Consider the following 25,396-nt stretch of genomic DNA (forward strand, 5'->3'; position numbering starts at 1 on the left):
TACGTAATTAGGTCAAGTAGTTGCTGGATGTGAGCTTTCTCCGTCAAATAAAGAGATCAAACCCTGAAAATTGAATTTTATACATAAACAGTGTATCCTCTGCTATGTAATTGACACTGACTTCAATTTCGTATCATGATGTCCTTCCTCTCCAGCACAGCTGAGTTCTTTCCCAGAAATTTCCAAATGCGGAGGGGACAGGAAGTGGAAAAAGGGCCTGGCGGATTTCTCAGAGGGGGAGGGGTTAATTAAATATTGACTGAATTAATTAGTCAATTAATTTGATATCAAAGATGTGCTTGTATCGATGTGGGGGAGGGGGAGCCTCACAGTGGGCGAGAGGTGGAGGGGGATGGGAGGGGTGGGGAGCCTTCTCAGGATAATGGATTATCCCCAGAAGGATATAAATCAATTAAGAGAACAGCAGGATAAGGGATGGGATAGGGGGTCATAAATCAATCAAGTTTGCCCTGAATGTATGCTTACCCCATAATGTATGCAACCTGCACTAGTGAATTGTGATGACTCCACCACTGACCTACTACCTCAGGATATTGATCAAAAATGCCGTTCCATCCAGCAAGTAGGTTTGATCTGCAGCAGGACAACGATCCCAAATGCGCTTCTAAATTATGCAGAATAGAAAAGAGAAATGTGGGGAAATGAAGAATGTGATCTGGCCTAGTAAGTCACATGAATTAAATCCCACTGAAATCTGATAGGATGAACTTCAGAGAGAGGTCAGAAAACTGTGGTCACCTAACGTTGAAGAACTATGAAATAATTTTCAGACGTGTTGCAGTGCAATATCTGCAAAAAAAGATTACAATATCTTATCTCCAGAACGCCAACAGTTTGCGCAACGGTTCTGATGCTTTGAAGAGGCTACAATATAAACCATACTGCAATGTTTTTAATGCTGTAGAGAGAAAATACTTATTTTATTGGTACACTGTGTTTGTACATTGAAACAATGTATATAGTTTTTAGCATGGATAACCGTAAACCTTTGACCGATAGTGTACATACAATTCTGTGTTCCAAACGTACAATCTCTGAAATGTCTTTCTCAAATTAAGGCCTATGTTTGGTACTAAGGGACTGTTTTTATGGAGGATGGACCTCTTTATCTGGGCTAACCTTCTTATGTACTCCTTCCAGAATGAAATTTTCAGTCTGAAGCGAAGTGTGCACCGATCTGAAACTTCCTAGCAGATTAAAACTCTGTGCTGGACCGAGCCTCGAACTCGCTATCTTTGCCTTTCGCGGGCACGTACTCTACCGACTGAGCTACCCAAGCACGACTCATAAACCGTCATCTTAGCTTTACTTCCGCCAGTGCCTCGTCTTCTACCTTCCAAACTTCGAAGAAACTCTCCCGTTACGTCCGTCGTTCGTGAATTTGCTTCCAAGGTGGCAGAATTCCTTCACTTTGCGTAGTACCTCGTCCATAATTTTGGTGTTAAGTGTGCCACTTTTGTCTTGTTTCAGTACATTGTTCAACATGTCTTGTATTTCATCCTCAGCTTTATGAAGGATAACAATGTCACCAGCCAATATTATTACTGTTATCTTTCAACATGAGTTTTGTTTCACTTATTAAACTTTCCGTAATTACTTTTTCAATGTACAGTAGAGCAGAAAGACTGGATTCCTGTCTTACCAGTTCTTTAATCCGAACTCGTTTGGTCTTCCATTCTTAAATACTCACATGGTTTTGTACATCACTTCTTTCTCTATAGGAAATAGCTGGCAGAGTGAAAATCTCATTCTGGAAACATTCCCCAGGCCTTCGCTAAGCCATGTCACCACAACATCCTTTCTTCCAAAAGTGCTCGTTCTGCAGTATCCTTTCTTACAGGAGTGCTCGTTCTGCAAGGTTCGCAGAAGAGCTTCTGTGAAGTTTGGAAGGTAGGAGACGAGATACTGACAGAATTAAAGCTGTGAGGACGGCTCGTGAGTCGTGCTTGGGTGGCTCAGTTGGTTGCCGTCACGGTAACTCAAAGTGTTCGGTCAGAGGGTTAGCTGCCTTCTGTAATAAAAAAACTGAGTTAATGGATCAACGACGAACTGAAATGGGTGTCTTTCGACGTCTGCCACGAACAGATGCAACCAACGAAAACGAAAAAAATGAGATTAAAGAAAAAAAAAAGTTGGTAGAACACTTGCTCGCGAAAGTCAAAGGTCCCGAGTTCGAATCCCGGTGCGATATACAGTTTTAATCTGCCAGGAAGTTTCATGGACAGAGCTATTTGTGCAGTGATATCAGTGTTATTTTGATGTTCACAACCGACTGGTAAATGTGAAAGGCACCCACATGCCTTGCTCACACTGTGGCATCAAGCAGTCAGGCCTCCAAGATGAGTGGTCTGCCAAGCGAGTGGATTCATTCTTATTTATCAAGTAACATGAGCCCTAGTACTCACAATTAAGTTACAAATTATTCTCCTGTTTGAATATTACGCAACGGAAACGGATAACGCACATCTGACTATTAGTAATTTACACAATTCTGACTGTTCACTACGCACTGGCAATACCACATTTTCTTTCTTACCTAAAGGCTTTGATGAACACGTGGCCATCGCACTGAATATGAATGGCGCACACATTATAAATTCTGGATATCATGACAACATATTATTCGAAGGAAAAGGCCACCAATCTCTTTCTTTTCACTATCTTTTTTATTCCGATAAATTCTATAACCTAAACACACCATTACATTTTCTACAACAATTACACATGAGAAACTCCGCCCAGTGGACATGGCTTTCACATTGGTGATTCTCTATCTTATGGTCTCGTAATTATCTAACACTACAGTGCACTTTCTGGATAGGATGGTGGATCTTTTGCTATATCTCACACTTCGACTCTCACACCCATCATCACGAAAATTTCCTCCAGACCGAGTGGTACAAAAGGAACATGCATAACCCACTACCTCTGAACCTATCTTGCTACTCTCCCATGCAAACCACACATACTTAAATTACACCAAATACACCACACTGGTAACATGGAATACAACACAAGGAACAGACACAACGTTATAACCACATCACTTTCAACTTTCCCACTTCAATTAGTATTCATCCCAGTTTCACACGACACTGCCCCACTTCGTAACTTTTCTTTCCTACTACGAACTCTGGAGCATATATGCACGTCTTACTGTGCAATGCAAGCCAAGTGGCGTTGCTGGATAGACGGCTGACTCACCTTGCTTCACTCTCAGAGTCTTACAGTTTGAATCAAGCGTCACACGGAAACATAACACGCAAAGTAATATTAAGAACATATTCGTCACACACGCGAGTCCTCAACTGATACCATGGACGAGTACTTCTCTTTATCCTTTGTCTCACACACAGATTGAGACTCACACAGTACTCACCACGTGGAAGTACTCATCTCTAATTTCAAGTCCTGCACATGCCATTTCTTAAATATTTCCAACTTATAGTACACACGTCAGTAATTCAGCTTAACTTTAGCACTCGAAAGTATTTCAAATTATTGCTACACGTGGTTTCATTGTGACCGTTACATGGCTGACATTTAATTCTCCCCACAAAAGTTCCTGAAATGGAGAAATTATTATTTCAAACTACTCTTAAATATTCCACATGCATACCATGTCTCCACTCTTTTGTCTTTACGGAGCACAACTAAGACAGGTCTTAACAGCACAAGATCCAGCGGCAGAGTGCCGAAAACATGGCCGTTCTTCATGTTCTCTCGCACCTCTGTCGAGGTGGGGGAAGACCATGCTACCATATTGGTCAGCCACATTTCAGGCGCTCAAAGCTCAGGTAAATTTATCTCTTTGGTCCCATCAAAGATCGCCAAAGGATAGTCTCAAAGATGATCATATATTCACATTCACTATCTGCAGTTAGCAGACGACCATACATTCATTCATTTCGCAGATCTCACCAAATTGGATGTAGGGATTTATTTTGTGGGAGTGCACATATCATCAATTAAATAAATAAATTGTCATTCTTTCCTATACTGGTATCCGGTTTCGGTGTATTAAGTGAAATTGAGTTATTATTACAAAAAATATGTTGTTCTGACAAGAATAACGAAGAATGTTGTACCTATTTTCAATGTTGGGCGGTACTGTACCCTTTCAAATGTACTCACATGGTGCAGTTAAAATCCCCAATGCTTTGAACAAATCTTTACAGTGAATTCGAGTACCACTTTGCCTTCTTGTTCTTATGGCTCCTTCCTGTAGTTTCAAAACTATGCAATTGTAGGTCAGAAATGAATTTCATAGCCAAGAACCGAATGTAAACATGAATAATATGTAACTAAAAGACACTGGCTGTTACACGCTTATGATAGGTCTCTAAGGGTATAGCACGCTGATGAAATTCTATTTGCAAGTTAACTTTAGTCTTTTGTGTTTATTACATAGAGTGTAAAAGTACCATTTACATTTAATTTGCCGTTTCCCGTCTTCAAACTGGAATTCAAGACATTTGCTTTCTTTATGTTCATCCTCACTTTATTGCCTATTGAGCAATTGTAAACTTCCTTAAGGATTCCATCTACTATCCCTGTGTGGAGTTCTCTTGTTTTCTCAGTGACTATAATATTGCTGTCATCAGTAAAGATGTTTTTTCCCTATGGTTAACGTTATTGGCAAAGTCGTTGTGTACACCAGGAACAGTATGGGTCCTAATTTGCTTCTGAAAAGTGTGTCACTAAAAGGTTAGCCTTATTTGAAGTTTTTGTTGTCTGTACTCCTTGTACAGTCAGGTGTGAGCAGAATCACTCATTAGCTACGCCTCTTACTCTTTGTAATTCCAACTTATTAATAGCAAAATCTAATGGTCAACAGTATCAAAAGCCTCGAAATATCTAAGAATATGCCTGCGACCCCCCCCCCCCCCCCATGAACCATAGACCTTGCCGTTGGTGGGGAGGCTTGCGTGCCTCAGCGATACAGATAGCCGTACCGTAGGTGCAACCACAATGGAGGGGTATCTGTTGAGGGGCCAGACAAGCGTATGGTTCCTGAAGAGGGGCAGCAGCCTTTTCAGTAGTTGCAGGGGCAACAGTCTGGATGATTGACTGACCTGACCTTGTAACACTAGCCAAAACGTCCTTGCTGTGCTGGTACTGCGAACGGTTGAAATCAAGGGGAAACTACAGCCGTAATTTTTTCCGAGGGCATGCAGCTTTACTGTATGGATAAATGATGATGGCGTCCTCTTGGGTAAAATATTCCGGAGGTAAAATAGTCCCCCATTCGGATCTCCGGGCGGGGACTACTCAGAAGGATGTCGTTATCAGGAGAAAGAAAACCGGCGTTCTACGGATCGGAGCGTGGAGTGTCAGATCCCTTAATCGGGCAGGTAGATTAGAAAATTTAAAAAGGGAAATGGATAGGTTAAAGTTAGATATAGTGGGAATTAGCGAAGTTCGGTGGCAGGAGGAACAGGACTTTTGGTGGGAATTTAAGGAGATGGGACCTGGATAACTGACTAAACCAGAGGTTGTACAGAGTTTCAGGGAGAGCATAAGGGAACAATTGACAGGAATGGGGGAAAGAAATACAGTAGACGAAGAAATACAAAATCAAATAGGGGTCATGCAGGAGTAGGTTTAATAATGAATAAAAAAATTAGGAGTTCGGGTAAGCTACTACAATCAACATAGTGAACGCATTATTGTGGCCAAGATAGACACGAAGCCCACGCCTACGACAGTAGTACAAGTCTATGCCAACTAGCTCTGCAGATGACGAAGAAATTGAAGAAATGTATGATGAGATAAAAGAAATTATTCACATAGTGAAAGGAGACGAAAATTTAATAGTCTTGGGTGACTGGAATTCGATAGTAGGAAAAGGAAGAGAAGGGAACGTAGCAGGTGAATATGGATTGGGGGGAAGAAATGAAAGTGGAAGCCGCCTGGTAGAATTTTGCACAGAGCACAACTTAATCATAGCTAACACTTGGTTCAAGAGTCATAAAAGGAGGTTGTATACATGGATGAAGCCTGGAGATACTGACAGGTTTCAGATAGATTATATATTGGTAAGACAGAGATTTAGGAATCAGGTTTTAAACTGTAAGACATTTCCAGGGGCAGATGTGGACTCTGACCACAATCTATTGGTTATGAGCTGTACATTAAAACTGAAGAAACTGCAAAAAGGTGGGAATTTAAGGAGATGGGACCTGGATAACTGACTAAACCAGAGGCTGTACAGAGTTTCAGGGAGAGCATAAAGGAACAATTGACAGGAATGGGGGAAAGAAATACAGTAGACGAAGAATGGGTAGCTCTGAGGGATGAAGTAGTGAAGGCAGCAGAGGATCAAGTAGAATGAAATTTTCACTCTACAGCGGAGTGTGCGCTTATATGAAACTTCCTGGCAGATTAAAACTGTGTGTCGGACCGAGACTTGAACTCGGGACCTTTGCCTTTCACGGGCAAGCGCTCTACCGACTGAGCTACCCAAGCACGACTCAAGCCCCGTCCTCACAGCTTTAATTCCGCCAGTACCTCGTCTCCTACCTTCCAAACTTCACAGAAGCTCTCCTGCGAACCAGGTTCGCAGGAGAGCTTCTGTGAAGGTTCGCAGGAGAGCTTCTGTGAAGTTTGGAAGGTAGGAGACGAAGTACTGGCGGAATTAAAGCTGTGAGGACGGGGCTTGAGTCGTGCTTGGGTAGCTCAGTCGGTAGAGCGCTTGCCCGCGAAAGGCAAAGGTCCCGAGTTCGAGTCTCGGTCCGACACACAGTTTTAATCTGCCAGGAAGTTTCAGAGGATCAAGTAGGTAAAAAGACGAGGGCTAGTAGAAATCCTTGGGTGACATACTGAAATATTGAATTTAATTGATGAAAGGAGAAAATATAAAAATGCAGTAAATGAAGCAGGCAAAAAGGAATACAAACTTCTCAAAAATGGGATCGACAGGAAGTGCAAAATGGCTAAGCAGGGATGGCTAGAGAACAAATGTAAGGATGTAGAGGCTTATCTCACTAGGGGTAAGATAGATACTGCCTACAGGAAAATTAAAGAGACCTTTGGAGAAAAGAGAACTACTTGTATGAATATCAAGAGCTCAGATGGAAACCCAGTTCTAAGCAAAGAAGGGAAAGCAGAAAGGTGGAAGGAGTATATAGAGGGACTATACAAGGGCGATGTACTTGAGGGCAATGTTATAGAAAGGGAAGAGGATGTAGATGAAGCTGAAATGAGAGATATGAAACTGCGTGAATAATTTGATAGAGCACTGAAAGTCCTAAGTCGAAACAAGGCCCCAGGAGTAGACAACATTCCATTAGAACTACTGACGGCCTTGGGAGAGCCAGTCCTGACAAAACTCTACCATCTGGTGAGCAAAATGTATGAGACAGGCGAAATACCCTCAGTCTTCAAGAAGAATATAATACTAACGCGAATTCTTTACAGACGAATGGAAAAACTGGTAGAAGCCGACCTCGGGGAAGATCAGTTTGGATTCCGCAGAAATATGGGAACACGTGAGGCAATACTGACCCTACGACTTATCTTAGAAAATAAATTAAGGAAAGGCAAACCTACGTTTCTAGCATTTGTAGACTTGGAGAAAGCTTTTGACAATGTTGACTGGAATACTCTTTTTCAAATTCTGAAGGTGGCAGGGGTAAACTACAGGGAGCGAAAGGCTATTTACAATTTGTACAGAAACCAGATGGCAGTTATAAGAGTCGAGGGACATGAAAGGGAACCAGTGGTTGGGAAGGGAGTGACACAGAGTTGTAGCCTCACCCCGATGTTATTCAATCTGTATATTGAGCAAGCAGTAAAGGAAACAAAAGAAAATTCGGAGTAGGTATTAAAATCCATGGAGAAGAAATAAAAACTTTGAGGTTCGCCGATGACATTGTAATTCTGTCAGAGACAGCAAATGACTTGGAAGAGCAGTTGAATGGAATGGATAGTGTCTTGAAGGGAGGATGGGATATAAGATGAACATCAAGAAAAGCAAAACGAGGATAATGGAATGTAGTAGAATTAAGTCGGGTGATGCTGAGGGAATTAGATTAGGAACTGAGACACTTAAAGTAGTAAAGGATTTTTGCTATTTGGGGAGAAAAATAACTGATGATGGGCGAAGTAGAGGGGATATCAAATGTAGACTGGCAATGGCAAGGTAAGCGTTTGTGAAGAAGAGAAATTTGTTAACATCGAGTATAGATTTAAGTTTCAGGAAGTCGTTTCTGCAAGTATTTGTATGGAGTGTAGCCATGTATGGAAGTGAGACGTGGACGATAAATAGTTTGGACAAGAAGAGAATAGAAGCTTTTGAAATGTGGTGCTACAGAAGAATGCTGAAGATTAGATGGGTAGATCACATAACTAATGAGGAGGTATTGAATAGGATTGTGGAGAAGAGGAGTTTGTGGCACAACTTGACAAGAAGAAGGGATCGGTTGGTAGGACATGTTCTGAGGCATCAAGGGATCACCAATTTAGTACAGGAGGGCAGCGTGGAGGGTAAAAATCGTAGAGGGAGACCAAGAGATGAATACACTAGGCAGATTCAGAAGGATGTAGGCTGCAGTACGTATTGGGAGATGAATAAGCTTGCACAGGATAGAGTAGCATGGAGAGCTGCAACAAACCAGTCTCAGGACTGAAGACCACAACAACAACAACAATGCCTGCGACGTACACATCCTTGTCAAGAGCATCAAGCACCGCTTTTCTGAATTCTTCCATGGCTGGTTCTGAATTTGTACCACTTCGGAACACAACTTGTTAAGAGAGTTTGTCTGTTCTATATGTAGTGTTTTAGCACACATACTGGTGTTTTATCTAAGGCTGCTGACTTTTTAACTTTTAGGTTTTGCGGTTCTGTAGTTCTACCACTTCGGAACACAACTTGTTAAGAGAATTTGTCTGTTCTGTATGTAGTGTTTCAGCACACATACTGGTGTTTTATCTAAGGCTGCTGACTTTTTAACTTTTAGGTTTTGCATGGTTTTACTGACTTCACGCCCTATGGCTGGTAGTAATATAATTATACTTAGTTCTTCATTATCTGCAGATGTTACATTTGTTGTAATTTCTCTGCAGTACTTGCATAGTTTGCTTGGTGGTGTGGTTCAAATACACTTTATCCCTTTCTCTTATAAGGATTTTATTATGTTTTTTTTGTATCTTCCTGTTTCCTGTTTAATGACATGACAGAGAGCATTGCTTTCATTCTAGGCATTATAAATTATTTTGTCTTTAAATTATATTTTGCAACAGTTAGCATCCTTCTATAATCCTTTTTGTGCCTATCACAGAAATCTAAGAACTCTGCCATATAATAACTCTTTTTCATGAAAATGAGATACTTAAGGGTTTAGGACGACCTCCTTATATCTGCTGTTATCCATTTGTTTTTGTGAAACATTTACCAGTCTCATGGATCTACACATTCAGGTGAATAGCCGTTTGGTTACCACTTCACCCAATGGTTTTACCAAATCTGCAGAAATGTTATACATCCCTTCTTCATTATTAGATCGCAAATGTTCCAAAGCTATCTCAGACTCTGGCTCTGATACTATGTCTTCAAATCAACAACATTTTGTTCTTCTATAACTCTGACTCGTAGTTCCTCCTCTTTGTAGAATTCCGCAGTGTGCACTTTCTACTACTCATTGTCGGCGCTAACAATGGAATTCCTTTTTCACTCTACATGTTAGCAGTTTTGATTTTAATTTTATCGGAAGTTTTTTGGCTTTTCTATGTACCACATCTGTTCTTCTTTCTTTTTCAGTTTCTTCACATTCCGGTTTAGCTTCCTTGCACGTGTGACTGATTTTATTTATTACTCTGTATATTTTTCTATTTCTTTTTTTCTTTAGACACGTTACGTAGCTGTTGTTACGCATTACGCACAATTTCCTCGCTAGTCGTCATGTACCTGATAACAGAGTCTGTATAACATTCCTAGTTTCACAACTTCTAGAGTCTCGGAGTTCGCCTTGTGTAGTGTGTGTCGTGATAGCACTCTACAGAACATCCGCCTTCTTACGTCATCTTCGAGGTGTTTCATAATTACAGCCGTGGAATTGCGCAGCAGGCACCAGCTACTGCGTCCAGGTCTTGTCACATTTTAATACGTGTAATTTATCGTCACTGAGTAGTCACCTTCTTTCGGATGAATGAAGTGGAAGAAATATTCCAAAATGATGTCATGAGTGGCAAGTGTTAGCATGTGCAAATATAAAACGCTCACAGATGCACTGTAGCACTCACTTTAGAGAGACAGAAGATAACTTCGGCGAACCAATTACCTATTTATAAAATACGTAGTTTTCCGCAGCCGATGTCAATCTCATTCAAATCCTTCTGGGTTTACTTCTGCCTCGTCATCTTATAAAATACTTAAAATGCTGACACAGAAATTTTTATTAGTGTCAACTAGATGACACGGTAGTAAACCCTAGAAGGAGCCATTTAACCATTAAATGCTTACCATAATTACAATATGTTCGAATGAATATTTCGTAGCTAAAAGTTACATTTTAGATCGAATTTCTGCTCTTTTTGCTATCAAACAGATGTAACAGATTCTCTGTCAATTTACACATTATATATACTGTGTGAGTTGACAGACAATGTGTGTGTGTGTGTGTGTGTTGTAAATGCCGTCATGCATTGTCGCTGCTTTGGAATGACAACGTGATACAGGGTGTTTCCGTAAGAGCGTGCAAAAATGTAACAGGACATAGAGGACGCTCGACTTAACAATTTGAGGTAGGGAATCTGGGGTCGGAGAAGCCAGCCTAAGGAGATATGGAAGTAAACTTGTCTACCGCTTTGTCTAGCGTTACTGTTTTCCAGCTTATTTATAACTAACATGCGTACACGTTTACACGTACTGTGGTGTCTATTTATATGAACATTCTTTATTTCCAGCAAGGAAACAAGAAGGAGGAGCCTGATTACTAGGAAGTAATGATGTAGGTATTGTATACTTTACTTGTTCATAAGGTAGTTCTGCTGTATCGTATTTACATTATCCCATGACAGAACGTGCTATGGATCAACCACAGACTCATTCTTTACCCAGTGCTATTGCTATTCAGAGGCGGTGGAGCTTGAAGCGGTACAGCTTCGCACAACTCACTGACATGAACCTTATGTATGAGGAAGTACGATGAAATGCTCTCGCTGCAGAAACGTTGTACAGGGAACTATTTCCTAACAGGCATAATTCGTCACGACGAGTGTTTATTTTTCTCGATCGACGAACGAGGGAGCCGGTTTATTGGGAAAAGAAACGAGGGATCTGCCAACATGAGGACCACTCGCTCACGCGATTTTGAAGTGGAACTGCTGGAACGTGTTGTAGCGGCCCCGCTATACGTACTCGTCATACTGCACCTGAAATGGGTGCTGTACATACTAGCGTATGACGAGTACTCCACGAACAACAGTTACACCCATATCACCCACAACGAGTCCATGAAATGCTTGTGATTGACTTTGCAGCAAGGGTCACATTGTGTCAGTATTGCTCCAACGATAGATTGATCGACCAGAGTCGCTACAAATCGTCCTCTTCATTGACGAGGCCTCATTTGATCGTGATGGTATAACGAACAGCAAGCAGGAATAACCATACGTGGGATGAGGAAAATCCTCACGCTGTAATAAATTCACACCATGAAGTACGTTTTGCTGTGAATACCTGGGCCGACATTGAAGTTGACAATCTCATTAGGCCATGTCTGCTACGTGGCCGTCTGAATGCCCACCTGTACTTGAGGTTCGTGCAAAGAGTTCTACCTGAGTTGGAGAACGTACGTTTGGCTGTTCGCAAGAGGACGTGGGTACAACATGATGGTGCATCGTCTCGCTTCAGAGTCGATGTCCACAGCCACCTCAGTACTGTATTTCCTGGTCGCTGGACTGGAAGGGGAGGTCCTATTACGTGGCCTGCCAGGTCACCTGACCTGAATTCCCTTTTGTTATTTGCTACGGGCATGTATAAAGTCACTTGTGTATGAGACCCCAATGGATATGGAGATGGAATTAGCTTCCAGATTTGTAGCTGCCTGTGATGTTATTCGAAGTACACCAGCGATATGGCTGTTAGGTGTGTAAAGGAAATCTAAAGATGAACAGTTAATATTGGAATTTGATTTTCCACATCAACCAATATTTACGCAATTTGTGGTACTTTAATCTAAACTAAACAAATTGGCAGCAAAATGTGCAAACACAAGCGATGTAAGGTTGTAATTTTGTCAGCATTTTACTTCGTCCAGGCTTTGACGGAAGAGCACTTTGTGAATGTTGTCGAATTAATGTGGCATACACTTCCTTGTATTAGTCGACCACAATATTATTGCGCCTGGGAGTGAGGTCATTTCCCGCCGGAGGTTCGAGTCCTCCCTAGGGCATGGGTGTGTGTGTCGTTCTTAGCATAAGTTGTGTAAGTCTAGGCGCCGATGACCTCAGCAGTTTGGTCCCTTAGGAAATCACACACATTTGCAAATTTGAAGTGAGGTCATTCGGGAGGCTTATTTTGTTATCTTGAGTTTTTATCGTAATATTTCACGAGAACACGTTGAACCACTTGACAGTCAATTCCGAAGTGTCCCGGAAGCAACCACAGTGCAATGAGTTTTCCTTAATGACAACTGCAAAAAAATGGTTCAAATGGCTCTGAGCACTATGGGACTTAACATCTATGGTCATCTGTCCCCTAGAACTTAGAACTACGTAAACCTAACTAACCTAAGGACAGCACACAACACCCAGTAATCACGAGGCAGAGAAAATCCCTGACTCCGCCGGGAATCGAACCCGGGATCCCGGGCGTGGGAAGCGAGAACGCTACCACACGACCAATGACAACTGCACTTGTGTACTCTAAAATTCATCGCATGTTTCCAGTAACGGCCACGACAGGCCTACTGCAATAATATGGGGCAGTAGGCATCTACCACGTATTTTCAGTATGAAGCAGGAAGTCTCCTGAGTGGTCAATTGCTCTGACGTCCGTGTTCGGCTGCCTGTTCCAACCGCAGGTGATTTCCCAAGGCAAAAAACAGACGTTAATTATTCATTAAACAGTTCACTGAAGAAAGAAATGTAATAGGACTTTTCTGTATTTTCTGCAGGTGACACATCTGTAAGCTTGAAAAATACAGTGTGTGTGTGTGTGTGTGTGTGTGTGTGTGTGTGTGTGTGTGTATGTGTGTGCGCTAATTGTGCGGAAACTATAAGAAAACTTATTGAAACGAGTAAGTACAGTATAAATTTGTGATGAGAACATGCGTGTCGGCTGAATCTTCAAAAGTGTTGGGATGGTCAGGTGACCTAGTAGCTAAACGACAATCAAAAGAAACGCAGAATTTATAGAAAACTCAATCTTTAACAGTCATTTTCTCGAGAAGGATCGTTGCTGTGATATAAAAACAAACAAAAATATATACAACAATGCATGTTGTGTAAGATTTAGGTACAGCGCGGTTTGGGTTGGTGGCTGTACCGACATGGGTACAGTTTTACTAAGAATTGTTGAACAATAAATAATCTTCTTCACAACAGAAACGTGTTAACAAAACAGAGCTTATCTTGCAGCCCAATACAGTTCTTGATGGCAGGGCTCAGCAAAAGTATAAAAACATAAAATACCTTAAGCATGTAACCTCCCCACAATTTTTTTTATGATTGAAATTAAAAATAATTATTATTATAGATAGCGATTGTCATTTTTGTTTGACCTCAGAACAAAACTGGCTCCCATTTAATGTACGCACCAAATTATTTTCTCATTTAATGTAAGCACGAAACAGGAAAATTCCTAAGCCTCATAATAAAAAAAATAAATTCAGTAACCTGGTAAAATTTGGACGACAGCAGTGCTGCGTCGTGGCCCTGTAAGATCATTTTGAATAAAAAGCAAAAATTCTTACCTCAATAAAAACGGCGAATATATCTGCTCTTACTTAACTTTTTTTTTTTTTTTTTTTTTTTTTTTGACGCAGCTCCGTGCAATGCTGGCTTATACATTTGTGATTTGTGAAAGGAAGCAACTGATTTTTAAAATTGACATGAATGCTTTAAAAAAATTACTTTATATTGCAAAAATTATTATTAGGACATTTTTAAAAAACATTTGGATGACAGTTCAAATACATCACTAGATGTGCGCGACGCTGCTTCTTTACCTTATACAACAATACTCCAGATTCCCGATCAGAGCAGACTGCAGACAAGCGCAGACCACCTCAGACGAGCGACTAGCAACAACTAACTGCTACAGTTACACAGTTCGTACTGCTGTCAACACTGCTCTCTGGTCAGCGATTCTCATATCACATACCTCTTACATAACCCTCCACTGGGGGGGGGGGGGGGGGGGCAAAAATTTGGCAGCGATGGTGAGTCAATTGGACTTGCCATGAGCACAAATTTTTCTTAATTAACTAAGTTTACAGTCACAGAATATATACATATATATAAGTGCAGAACATGAAATAAAATATAGTGCACATGCGCTGAGTGCAGAACATATCAAGCAATGACAAAATGTATACGCAATGAGTACAAAACATATTAACAAATGACATAAAGTGCACACGCACTGTAATACAGAACATATCAGGAAATCACAAAATGTATACGCAATGAGTACAAAACATATTAACAAATGACATAAAGTGCACACGCACTGTAGTATAGAACATATCAGGAAATCACAAAATGTATACGCAATGAGTACAAAACATATTAACAAATGACATAAAGTGCACACGCACTGTAGTATTTTTTTTTACCAATTTACAAGAACTAGGATAAGAAAGGGAAGGATTGCATCATGGTTGTAGCACAGTAGGTTGCACGTAGCTGCATTGAAAGTCCATATCTTTCTACAGAAGCGCAACACCAAGTGAGACAATCTGAAGTTCTCTTCCCTGAAGAATTAATCAGTGTAGCCAAGACACTGAAATGTCGTATTAATATTCAATGTTATCATTTTGGTAGTACATTAGGTACACCAAACAGTGGGACCATAATAACATCTCCATCGCTCAAGGTGGTGGACAGCATGTCGTGTCAACACCACGTTCTTGTAAGGTACACCAACGTAGAATTAGTGCAAAAACCAAATATAGTGCTCCATGATCATGAGGATAGACAGGACAAACGGATATTGCAGTAATTCCTGGATTCCTGGTAATTAGGTCAGAAGGTGAAGGACATTAAGTCTTATGCCAGTCATCATTGAGAATTACACTAGTCTATCAACTGATTTGAGTAATTGGTGGCACTCATCGCCTAGTTACTGAACATTTCTGTACTATGTATGAAGTATTACAGAATAATGTTCATAAGTCATCTGATTATAGTGAACATTGGCACTCATTGCCCAGTTACAAACCATTTTATGCATTATTCAAAAGTGATCATTCAACAAGAGTTAATTAATGGCATACTATTTACATAATTCAGCTAGTTATAGTAATCATTGGCACTCATTGACCAGTTACAAACCATCAGAAGTCATGCTTCAAAACAGGACCTAATGAGTGTAGCATCAAGCTACTAGTATTCATATATAATAGCATGTAAGTGACATAATACAAATATAAGAAACAGTGGCATTCATTGGCCAGTTACTAAACATATAGTAAGTATTGAATATTACAAAAGATTTTTCATCATTCAAGTGACATACGACATATTTAAAATAATTATTGGCACTCATTGGCCAGTTACAAAACATCAGAAGTCATCCTTCAAAACAGGAGTTAAAGAGTGTAGCATCAACCTACTGGTATTCATATATAATAGCATGTAGGTGACATAATACAAATACAAGAAACAGTGGCATTCATTGGCCAGTTACTATACATATAGTAAGTATTGAATATTACAAAACATTTTTCATCATTCAAGTGACATACGACATATTTAAAACAATTATTGGCACTCATTGGCCAGTTACAAAACATCAGAAATCATCCTTCAAAACAGGAGTTAAAGAGTGTAGCGCATGTATGCATTATTACAAAATATCATTCACTATTACTCAGAACTCATTATTCAAGTGACATATGACATATTTAAAATGTAACACACTGTAACTATTACTCAAGGTCTGTGATTAGAAAAACATCGTTCAGTATTACTCAGAACTCTCTTAAACTGGTAGCATTATTTGGGACTGTTAATACATTTTTTTTAATATACTAGCAATGCATTGCCTTGGGATCGATAATTAATGGCTGGGGCATAACAATATTTACTCTTGACTTATTGCTGCAAATGAGGATAGGTAACGTCATTCGTCATGAGTCAGCTGTAGCAAGGTTATGAAACAAATAAAGTATATGTGATCACATTCATGAATGACACACACAAATGGGTAAAAAAAATGCAAGTACTAGAATAGGTTTAATGACCAACTGCTTATAGCACATTAATTTCATGAATAGCTTCTCCTGAAAAAAATATACAAAATGGACTATTAAGCTGAAAGAAGAAACGCATATTATGCTGAAAAGTAGTGAACTTCGAATTAACAGGTAATGAAATGTGAATTAAATATATATGTTCTCTAGCTGTCCTTTCCAAAACCTTCAGTCATCATACCATGCGACATAAGACATACTGTCAAAACGAACTGCAACAAATACTTAAATAACTATATAGCATAAATACATAAACTTCATCATTGTCCTCATCTGCAAAGAAAAACTTAAAATCGGTGCGTTTAGTGGCCATATAAAGTTTATCACTATCAACACCTGTAAACAAAAACTTCATTATTCATATCACCATAGCTCCATTATTATCATCACCTGTAAAGAAAAACTTCATTATTCGTATTACTATATTCTTCATCACTATTCATCACCATTCATTATCATCTGCAAAAAGACACTTCATCATACAACTATTCATAGTATAGAGTTCCTTATTTCTAGCATATTTCATCACTAAAACTAAGATGTGTAGTTCTGTCTGACAGCCTGCATCAATCGCCACGTATTCTGAAAAAAAAAGAAATTAGTTAAGACCGCTATCATACGATGTGTATAGTATATTCTTGTTAATGCTTGTTAATTCTGATCCATTTACTCTTCGTGACGAGGTATTGCATCTTCTTCTGTTCATTCCGAAGGTGAAATTCCCATTTCTGAAAATGATGAACAATGATTAATGTCTTGCATTTAAATCATATACCCATTAAATAAAAACTGGTTTCTAGTGATATAATTGAGCATACAGCATAGCATGACAGAAAACGTAATATGTCAAAAACATAGACAGCGTGTAGGTGCAAAAATGTACACAGAGTATCACAATGTACCAGCAAAACGAATGTAAAATAGTCACGATGTTGAGATATCATAAGGCAAAATGTGAAAGTCAACTGGTGTTTGTTATATCTTAAATATTTCATAGTACATACAAACAAAACAGGAAAACAATCATACATACATGAAGAATGAAAAATGTGCACGGTCTGATGTGTAACGACAAGAAATGCCTTTCTTTGTTCAGCTTGTATGTTGTGTAGTTGATAGAGGCGAGAGTTGAAGACTTTAATGGAGAAAGAATTTGGTAAAATTAATATGCATAATTGGTCATAAAATATGTAAGCTTATCTCGAAAAATGTGCACGGTCTGATGTGTAACGACAAGAAAAGCGACCTGCTAACCTTACCTTGCCGGGCACTTGCCAAGAAAAAATACGATAATCATCAGTAAGTGTTCATATAAATATAATTGCATAAGTAGTCATAAAATATGTAAGTTTATCTGGAAAAATGTGCACGGTCTGATGTGTAACGACAAGAAAAGCGACCTGCTAACCTTACCTTGCCGGGCACTTGCCAAGAAAAAATACGATAATCATCAGTAAGTGTTCATATAAATATAACTGCATAAGTAGTCATAAAATATGTAATTTTATCTGGAAAAATGTGCACGGTCTGATGTGTAACGACAAGAAAAGCGACCTGCTAACCTTACCTTGCCGGGCACTTGCCAAGAAAAAATACGATAATCATCAGTAAGTAATCACATAAATATAATTGCATCATTGGTCATATAGAAATCAGGAAATGGCATTACAGTGTGATAAATCATAAAGTATATTCATTTAATAAGAGGTTTTATATTGGAGACATTGTGATTGCCTTTACTTTTTCTGGTTCTCAAAGTTTCGACGTGTACTACAGTTCGTACTGCAGTCAACACTGCTCTCTGGTCAGCGATTCTCATATCGCATACCTCTTACAAGCACAATGAAAACAAAATTGAAATAGACTTCGCTCCAGCAGATAGAATAGCCGCAACGACAGTAATACAATAATTTAGCCACTGCAGTTTACTGCAGAACAACAGACTAAAAGACACATCTCTGATTTAATTTAAGCCACTTACGTCACCACTCAACTAAATCTAGATCTACCGTCATTCCATCACCAACTGGTTACTAAGGCAAGACTACCGTCAACCAACTACTGGACTATCTGCACAAATTTCTTAGTACAATTTGCTGTACAATATGACATAAAATAGATCTCTCTTAGAGGGTAAAATAACAAGCTAATTTTCAGCAAAGTGACATAACAAAATCAGTCACACTCACAGTCTAATAAAAACAAGATCACCTGTACAGTAGCACACACAAAATTAATCACGTTCACGGCGTATAACTAACAAAATCAATACGGATTTCGCTTTTAGAGAAAACATCTGCAATCCAGCATGTCGGCATACAACGCCGGACGTTGTGACCGAGCGGTTCTAGGCGCTTCAGTCCGGATCCACGCTGCTGCTACGGTCGCAGGTTCGAATCCTGCCTCGGGCATAGACGTGTGTGATGTCCTTAGGTTAATTAGGTTTAAGTAGTTCTAAGTCTAGGGGACTGATGACCTCAGATATTAAGTCCCATAGTACTTAGAGCCATTTGAACCATCACCATACTACAATGATAACACGCCGCACTTTTCCCACAGACGTTCCGCGTGTAATAGGAGGGTCCTTGCTACAGTGGTGCCACCGGTTCCCGTCAGATCACCGAAGTTAAGCACTGTCGGGCTCCGCTAGCACTTGGATGGCTCACCGTGCGCATCTACCGCGCGCTGTTGGCAAGTGGGCCCTCAGCCCTTGATAGACCAACTGAGGAGCTGCTTCATTGAGAAGTAGATGGACCGGTCTCGAAAACTGACAACCGCTGGGAGAGCAGTGTGCTGACCAAATGCCCTTCTGTATCCGCATCCGATGACGCCTAAGAGCTGAGGATGACACGGCGGATGATCGGTACCGTTGGGTCTTCACGGTCGGTGCTTTTTTTTCAGTAAGTAACGCAACACGAATTAACCTCCGTTCAATGCGACGGCCTTACGCCACCTTACTGGGAGGGCCTTTATCCCCACGTGGTACCACTCTACTGGTCGATATCGGAGCCAACGTCTTGCTGCATCAATAACCTCCCCACCTTCCCCATACGATTCCCACGGAGTGCGTCCTTGATTGGACCAGACAACTGGAAGTCGAAAAATGCGAGGGCCGAGCTGTAGGGTGGGTGTGGAAGATCAGACCAATGAAGTTTTGTTTGTCACCCTCGGGTGCGCAACCTGTGTGAGGCCTTGCGTGGTCATAGCGAAGGAGAAATTCGTTTGTATTTTTGTGGCAACGAAAACGCTGAAGTCGTTGCTTCAGTTTCCCTAGTGTAGCACAATACACTTCTAGAGTTAATCGCTGTACCCTGAGAGGGGACACCAATCAGAGTAACCCCTTCAGAGTCCCAGAAGGCAGTCGTCATGACTTTACCGGCTAAGTGTACAGCTTTGAGCTTTTTCTGCGAAGAAGAGGTGATGTGTCGCCACTCCATGGATTGCCGTTTTGTTTGCGGTTCGAAGTGATGAACCCAAGTTTCCTCGCCTGTGACCATGTTTGACAAAAAAATTGTAACGGTTAGCCTCGTAACGCACCAGCAGTTCCATACAGGTGGTACACCGTTGCCGGACAGGGTGGCCGAGCGGTTCTAGGCGCTACAGTCTGGAACCGCGCGACCGCTACGGTCGCAGGTTCGAATCCTGCCTCGGGCATCGATGTGTGTGATGTTCTTAGGTTAGTTAGGTTTAAGTAGTTCTAAGTTCTAGGGGACTGATGACCTCAGAAGTTAAATTCCATAGTGCTCTGAGCCGTTTGAACCATTTGGTCCACTGTTGCCGTTTATGGGGTTGTGTTAGGCGGCGAAGAACCCAGTGGGCACACTCCTCTGAATACACCAACTGGTGGACGAGTGTGTCAGCACTAACAACAGAGACGTCCAGTTGTATAGCGAGATGTTTTGATTGTGATCCGTCAATCACCTCGAATGAGAGTGTCCGAACGTTCCAACACTGCAGGAGTCACAACTGCTTTCGGCCGGCAGGTGCACAGGAGATCGGACAGGTTTGAGAAACCTTGTTGCGATGACGACAGAAGTCTCGCCCAACGACTCACTGTGCTTTTGTTCATTGACAGGTGTCCACAGACATTCAGGAAGCGCCTATAAATATATGTGGTGTTCTGGTTTTTCGCCGACAGAAACTCAATGATAACTCTCTGCTTGGAACGCACCTCTGTTACAGAAGCCGTTTTGAAGGCTACATATAGCATCGCCACCTGTCGCAACTTCATAAAACTACAGGGAATGAAGTGGAAATATTCCTCGGCGACCCACAGCAAATTCCACATTTTTTCAACTGAAACTGGCCCAGGAAATTAATGTGTTGCTTAACTGCCTCTCGTATTACTGATCGTTCGATACACTCAATACACAGCCTATACTCTTCACTGTCCACTGTATTGCATTACTCGACCAACCAAAATACTGCTGACTCCAAAAAAGCACCCAGTTAGTGCTCCCTCTGTAATCTGAAAGTTCTTGTATGTGTCTCCATTGGAGTCGCCGTCCTCTTCTCACCTGGAAAGAGAAACCAACCACTCTACTGTCAATCAAGTGCGCGGGCAACCCACTCCCTTGCGACGCCAGCTCGACGCGCCGCCGAGCATAACTCTGGCCATGGGAGAGACAAATACGCCGTTAGACATGGTACACGTGTCGGATTTTTTCAACAGAACTCTTCGCTAGATATTTCTAATTTTATGTACACACCATCCCATGTAAATATAATGGTTTTTAAAAATTAGGGACAACTCGCAAGAAACACCTGTATCTTGGAGAACATAAAGAAACCGGTACGAAAATTCCAAGTGCTTTTGTCACAGCACTATTGCATACATTTAGTATAACAAACTAACTGCGCTAAAATATGCTCACACCATGTGTACACAGTTAACAATTGCTTGTTTGAGAACAGGACAGCATCGGCTAATTTGTCCCAAATTTATCGAGGTATAATTTATAGGGAGGAATTTGGTGGAGGATCATTGACAGACTTCAGAAACTCAATCACATTGAGAGGTGACATTAAATGTTGATTCTTTTATTGTTCATGGACAGGTGATAAAAATTTTTAACGTCATTTTCAACTTCCTGAAGCCAGCGATGGCGAGTGTCTACGATCAGGCAAGGAAGACTCAGGACGGGCCCGTGGTGGGTCTCGTAGAGCACTTTAACCTCCATTAATGTTTTAACCCTTTGACTGGCATGCCACTCACAGGTGACTGTCATCAGTATTTTTGCGCTGGGTCTCGTCAGATAGACGCTAGTGACGCCCTTCTTCTGGAGGTCACGGTACTATCGGGACTCCAGTTTGTTTCACTGCTTTAGTGTCTGCAAGAGAGCAGATGAAAAGTTCTCTGAAGAGAAAGTGCGTTGTATTTTAGAAGCTAATAGTGATGAGGAATACATTTTATCTCGTGATTCGTTGTAGATAGAATATACACACATCAAAAAATGTTTTCCATCACCCCAGTTCCAAGAACTCCTAAAGATAGACGTCGACTGTGGATATTGTATCACTGACACAGTTCCTTTGACTGTTCAGAGATGCCACTGAACCTGCCCAAAAATGTAAACAACCATGCATGAGCAGCGCCTATTATACGGAAGGGGGCCGACAGCCGATCAGTTCCAGTCATTCCACCAGGAAGGATGTACACGGCTCGTGTTGTTTGTAGTTCAACCATGGCTAGACGGTCAATACCGCGGTACGATCGCGTCCGCCCTGTTACTTTGTGCCAGGAAGGGCTCTCAACAAGGGAGTGCCCTTGTTGAGCCTCGGAGTGAACCAAAGCGATGTTGTGCGAACATGGAGGAGATACGGAGAGACAGGAACTTCTATGACATGCCTCGCTCAGGCCGCCAAAGGCTTACTACTGCAGTGGATGACGGCTACCTACGGATTGTGGCTGACAGCAACACCACCAAGTAGAATAATGCTTTTCGTGCAGCCACAGGACATCGTGTTATGACTCAAAGTGTGCACAATAGGCTGAATGATGCGCAGCTTCACTCTACACGTCCATGGCGAGACCATCTTTGCAACCACGACACGATGCAGCGTGGTACAGATGGGCCCAACAACATGCCGAATGGACCGCTCAGGATTCGCATCACGTTCTCTTCACCGATGAGTGTCGCTTATGCCTTCAACCAGACAACCGTGGGAGACGTGTCTGAAGGCAACCCGCTCCGGCCGAACGTCTTAGATACACTGTCCAGCGAGTGCAGCGAGGTGGAAGTTCCCTGTTGTGGGGTGGCATTATGTGGGGCCGACGTGCGCCGCTGGTGGTCATGGAAGGCGCCATAACGGCTGTACGACTGTACGATACGTGGATGCCATCGTCCGACCGATAGTACAACCACATCGGCAGCATATTGGCTTGGCATTCGTCTTCATGGATGACAATTCGCGCCCCCATTGTGCACATATTGCGAATGAGTTCCTTCAGGGTAACGACATCGCTCGACTAGAGTGGCCAGCATGTTCTACAGACACGAACCCTATCGAACATGCCTGGGATAGATTGAAAAGAGCTGTTTATGGACGACGTGACCAACCAACCACTTTGAGGGATCTATGCCGAATCGCCGTTGAGGAGTGGGACAATCTGGACCAACAGTGCCTTGATGAACTTGTGGATAGTATGCCACGACGACTACAGGCATTCATCAGTGCAAGAAGACGGTCTACTGCGTATTAGAGGAACCGATGTGTACAGCTGTCTGGACCACCACCTCTGAAGTTCTCACTGTATGGTGGTACAACATGCAATGTGTGGTTTTCATGAGCAATAAAAACGGCGGAAATGATGTTTATGTTGATTTCTATTCCAATTTTCTGTACAGGTTCCGGAACTCTCGGAACCGAGGTGATGCAAAACTTTCTTTGATGTTAGTCAGAAGAGGAAGGAAATACTGGCTGAGGAGGAAAATGTACGAGGGTAATTCAAAAAGTTACATATTATTACGCTATGGACTACACTTCTATGTGACACAGATACAAGACACTGTTTTTTTTTTAATGGAGACATCAACTATCTGTAAACAACGATCAGAACCTTCTGCCAATTGCTCAGTTCCTCGACAATAGAAATCAGCTCCTAGGTGCCCGAACAGTTCGAGAACCTTTTTGTAAACGTCCTCCTCGTAAGAAAATCTCTTTCTTACTAGATGTTCTTTCGGCTTGCCGAAACGATGGAAATCACGTGGAGAAATGTCTGGAGTTCCCGATCGCCACCACCCACATGGATCAGTGTGGTGTTTTGACGTATTATCCCCGACAATCGTACTGTCTCTTGATCTTTAACTGTAGAGTGCGTTCCCAGCTGCTGCATACTACGGCGCACCTGTAAGCCGCGTCACAGCAGAACTGTGTCTGCAGAAAAAGCGAAACACGTATTCTTTTCCGACAAAGCGCCACATTCGTTCCACAATGGCCTTAGCGTGGGACGACATGTGTAGCATACTTTATGAAGTCCCTTCGCAGCTGTTGCGCTTCAGCAAATTGACGTAGAGGAATCGGAAGGCTTGATACACCACACAGAAGCAGAAGTTGAAGAAGTCAATCATGAAGTTGAAAATTTGGAATGAATTCAATACAGGGATCGTGTCAAGTCATTGCCTTGGACTAGCAATTACGGTTTACGAAAACGTAAGGCAAAAAGCAGTTCATTATTTGATGCCTTTTCTCGTTTGTGGACAATAAATTAATTGTACAGGAAACTGATACGCGGAACAAGTTACTCGTAGCGACGGAATGACACACCATAGAGTTCGTCAGTGGATTTCGATATGTAGGGAAGACAAAAAAAATCAAACAATGGAAAATCCAGGAAGGAATGCAACAATATTAGAGAAGGAAAGTTGTTACTCACTATATAGCAGAGATGCTGAGTCGCAGATAGACACAACAAAAATATTCTCACAGTTATAGATTTCGGCCATTAAGATCTTTGTCAACAGTAGACACACACATACACACACAAACGCAACTCGCACACGCGACTGCAGTCTCAAGCAACTGAAACAGCAATTCAGTTACTTGAGACTGCAGTCGCGTGTGCGAGTTGTGTGTGTGTGTGTGCGTGTAGGTGTGTGTGTGTGTGTGTGTGTGTGTGTGTGTGTTGTTGACAAAGACCTTAATGACCAAAGCTGTAATTGTGAGAATCTTTTTGTTGTGCCTATCTGCGACGCAGTATCTCTGCTACATGGTGAGTAGTAACTTTCCTTCTCTAATATTAAAGACAGAAAAAAAGTATTTAAGAATAGCTATGTAGATAGGCTACAACTAACGTTGGAGTATACAGTCCTACTTGTCATTCAAAGAATTTAACGGAATAATATTCTACCAAACTTTATGTCTGCGACAATTTGAACGTCTGTTGGACCTGATTCACTATGCAGATAGGAAAAACGTAACACCAAGTGTCAGGTGGGAGAAAATAATTCCATCATTGACGCACTACGCGAAAATTTCCAGGTAGTATTCCAATCAGAAATAAACTTTGTCATCGAAGAAGTATTTGTCTCGACTGGTATTCCATCAACATACGCATACTAATATTATAAATGCAAAAATAAGTCTGTCTGATACGTTCCCACGACTAAACCACTGTCAGATTTCGATGAACTTCAGTGTGGAGACAGCCTGAGGAAGAGCACTTTAGAAAGTACGTAGTGCAAGATATTTATTGATTTGAGAAATATGACTCGAATTAGGGAAAATATGAACTCTGAAAAATATATTTTTTCTTTGGCTTTTGAAGTTTATCACGCTCATGAAAGTGCTTTTATTAGCTGATGCGTTGTAAAGTAACACAATTCAATATAATTAACACAATGCTTACACAATCCTCAACGTATTTAATCCAAACTTCTATACTAATACTATAAATGCGAAAGTAACTCTTTTGTTTTCACAACTAGACCTCTGAACCGATTTCATTGAAATTT

The 25,396-nt window shown here is 41.2% G+C and overlaps 1 non-coding gene across 1 annotated transcript; it reads right to left on the minus strand.

Moving 5' to 3' along the window:
* Positions 1-6,414: 6,414 nt before the first annotated feature.
* Trnas-uga (transfer RNA serine (anticodon UGA)) lies at positions 6,415-6,489 on the minus strand. Its single transcript has one exon. It is a non-coding gene; the product is annotated as a tRNA-Ser (tRNA).
* Positions 6,490-25,396: the final 18,907 nt, after the last annotated feature.

Source organism: Schistocerca cancellata, chromosome 2 (genome assembly GCF_023864275.1).
Source record: "Schistocerca cancellata isolate TAMUIC-IGC-003103 chromosome 2, iqSchCanc2.1, whole genome shotgun sequence".
In the NCBI taxonomy this organism is placed as follows: Eukaryota; Metazoa; Arthropoda; class Insecta; order Orthoptera; family Acrididae; genus Schistocerca; species Schistocerca cancellata.